Raw genomic sequence first — 2,617 nt, 5'->3', positions numbered from 1 at the left:
TAAACTCATCAAGATAATCAAATGAATTGAAATCACCAAAAAAATCACAAGCCACACTAAGAAACAGAAAGATATGGCCCAAAAGAACAAATTAAACTTTGAAATAATCATAGGATTTGGAACAACTAATCAAGATATTCAAACAAATCTCCTAAATCAATTCAAGGAGATGAAGGAAAACATGGTTAAAGAGATAAAGGATATTGAGAAGACACTGGGTGACCATAAATAAGAATTTGAAAACATGAAAAGAAACATGACAGAATTTATGGGAAAGATAAGCACAATAAATGATATTAAAACTACACTAGAGTCATGTAACAAATTTGAACTGGCAGAAGAAAGAATCAGTGAACTAGAAGGCAGGGCAATTGGAATCGTACAGTCAAAACAACAGATAGAGAGGAATGGGAACAAAATTAAACAGTTCTCAGAGAATTGAATGACAGCATGAAGTACACAAACATATACACCATGAGTGTCCCAGAAAGAGAAGAGAAGGGAAAGGATCCAGAAAGAATACTTGAGGAAATAATGGCCAAAAATTTCCTAACTCCTACGAAGGACATAAATACACATATCAAAGAAGCAAAACTTACTCCAAATAGAATAAATCCTAAAAGAACTAGTCTGAAATATATACTAATCTGAATTTCAAATTTCAAAGATAAGGAGATAATCCTGAAAGCCGTAAGAGGAAAGTGATTCATCACATACAAGGGAACTACGATAAGATTAAGTGCCAATTTCTCATCAGAAACCATGGAGGAAGGAAGGCAGTGTTATGATATATTAAGGATACCAAAAAGAAAAATTGCCAGCTAAAAATTCTTTATGCAACAAAATCAGTATTCAAAAATGATGGAGAGAGTTTCTAAGGATCATGTCTGTGAGTCAGGATTCTGGATACAGAGGTAGTGGACCCAATAGAATGGAGCCCGAAGGCTTAATGAGATCGTTGTCAGTTTTGATGACATGAATCTCTTGGAGTCCCTTCTCTGTGGCATCTATGCTTATGGTTTTGAGAAGCCCTCTGCCATCCAGCAGCACGCCATTCTTCCTTGTATCAAGGGTTATGACTGATCGCTCAAGTCCAATCTGGGACTGGGAAAATGAAAACTTTTACCATATTGATTCTGCAACAGATTAAATTGGATCTAAAGGCTACCCAGGCCTTGGTCCTGGCTTCCACTCAGGAATTGACTCAGCAGATACAGAAAGTGGTAATGGCATTAGGAGATTACTTTGGTGCCTTCTGACACACCTGCTTTGGGGACACCAACATGTGCACTGAGGTTTAGAGACTGCAGATGCATGCTCCCCATATCATAGTGGACACCCCAGGTCATGTGTTTGATACACCTTATAGGAGATACCTATCTCCCAAATAAATCAAAATGTTTGTACTGGATTAAGTTTATGAAATGTTGAGCCATAGATTCAAAGACCAGATCTATGACACATTCCAAGAGCTCAACAGCCATACCAAGTGGTTTTGTTGTCAGCTATAGTGCCTTCTGATGTACTTGAGGTGACTGAGAAGTTCATAAGGGACCCCATTCAGATTTTCATCAAGGAGGAAGAATTGACACTGGAGGGTATCTGCAAATTCTGCATCAATGTGGAATGAGAGGCGTGGAAACTAGACACATTGTGTGACTTATATGAAACCTTAACCATCACCCAGGCACTCATTTTCATGAACATCTGAAGGAAGTTAGATTGGCTCACTGAGAAGATGCATGCCTGAGGCTTCACTGTCTCTGCCACACATGGTGATATAGAACAAAAGGAATGAGATGTGATCCTGAGGGAGTTCCATCCTGATTCAAAGCTGAGTACCACTGACCTGCTGTCCAGAGACACTGACATGCAGCAGGTTTCTTTAGTCATCAACTATGACCTTCCCACCAACAGGGAAAACTATATCCACAGAATTGGTCATGGTAGACATGTTGGCTGTAAAGGTGTGGCTATTACTATGGTGACAGAGGAAGGCAAGAGGACTCTTCAAGATAGTGAGACCTTCTACAACACCTCCATTGAGGAGATGACCCTCAATATTGCTGACCTCATCTGAGGGGCTTCCATGTTACCCAGCCACAATCAGAGTTCATTCCTGGGGGGCTGAGGCAGAGCAGGAGGAAGGGAGCCAAGGGATGGAAATCTTATCATTTTTTAAAAAAAATAAATGTCACTTTTTGAGGTAAAAGAAGGAACCATGAACATTTTAGACACCCTTTTCTTTGGTGTAGACTCTTGCCTCAGACACCATCTCACTTTCCAAAAATCACTAACCCTCTTCCCTTAACCTAGTCACCTCTGTACCTCAGGGGGTCTCCCCCCACCCCAGCCAAAATCCTCAGAAAATGATTTAGAGGGTTACATGTCACTCAACCTCATTTGCTGGACCAAATCTGGAGGGGAAACGCCCTGAATAAGATGGATTATCCCCTGGTTGGGGGAGCAGGAAAGAGAAAATGGTAGCCATTTTTACATTGTTCTGTATAGTTTTAGATTCAGGAAACAAATGCAAAATTCTGAATAAAATTACTTGGAAACTGAAAAAAAATGATGGAGAATTTAAAATATTTACAAGTGAATAGATACTGAGAGT

At 39.7% G+C, this 2,617-nt stretch overlaps 1 pseudogene; it reads left to right on the top strand.

Moving 5' to 3' along the window:
- Nucleotides 1-883: 883 nt before the first annotated feature.
- Nucleotides 884-2,080, top strand: LOC143651492 (eukaryotic initiation factor 4A-I pseudogene; annotated as a pseudogene).
- The last annotated feature ends 537 nt before the right edge of the window (nucleotides 2,081-2,617 follow it).

The sequence above is a fragment of the Tamandua tetradactyla genome, chromosome 12, assembly GCF_023851605.1.
Source record: "Tamandua tetradactyla isolate mTamTet1 chromosome 12, mTamTet1.pri, whole genome shotgun sequence".
Classification (NCBI taxonomy): domain Eukaryota; kingdom Metazoa; phylum Chordata; class Mammalia; order Pilosa; family Myrmecophagidae; genus Tamandua; species Tamandua tetradactyla.
The sequence above is the reverse complement of the archived record's forward strand: the minus strand, read 5'-3'. Positions and strand labels throughout refer to the sequence as shown.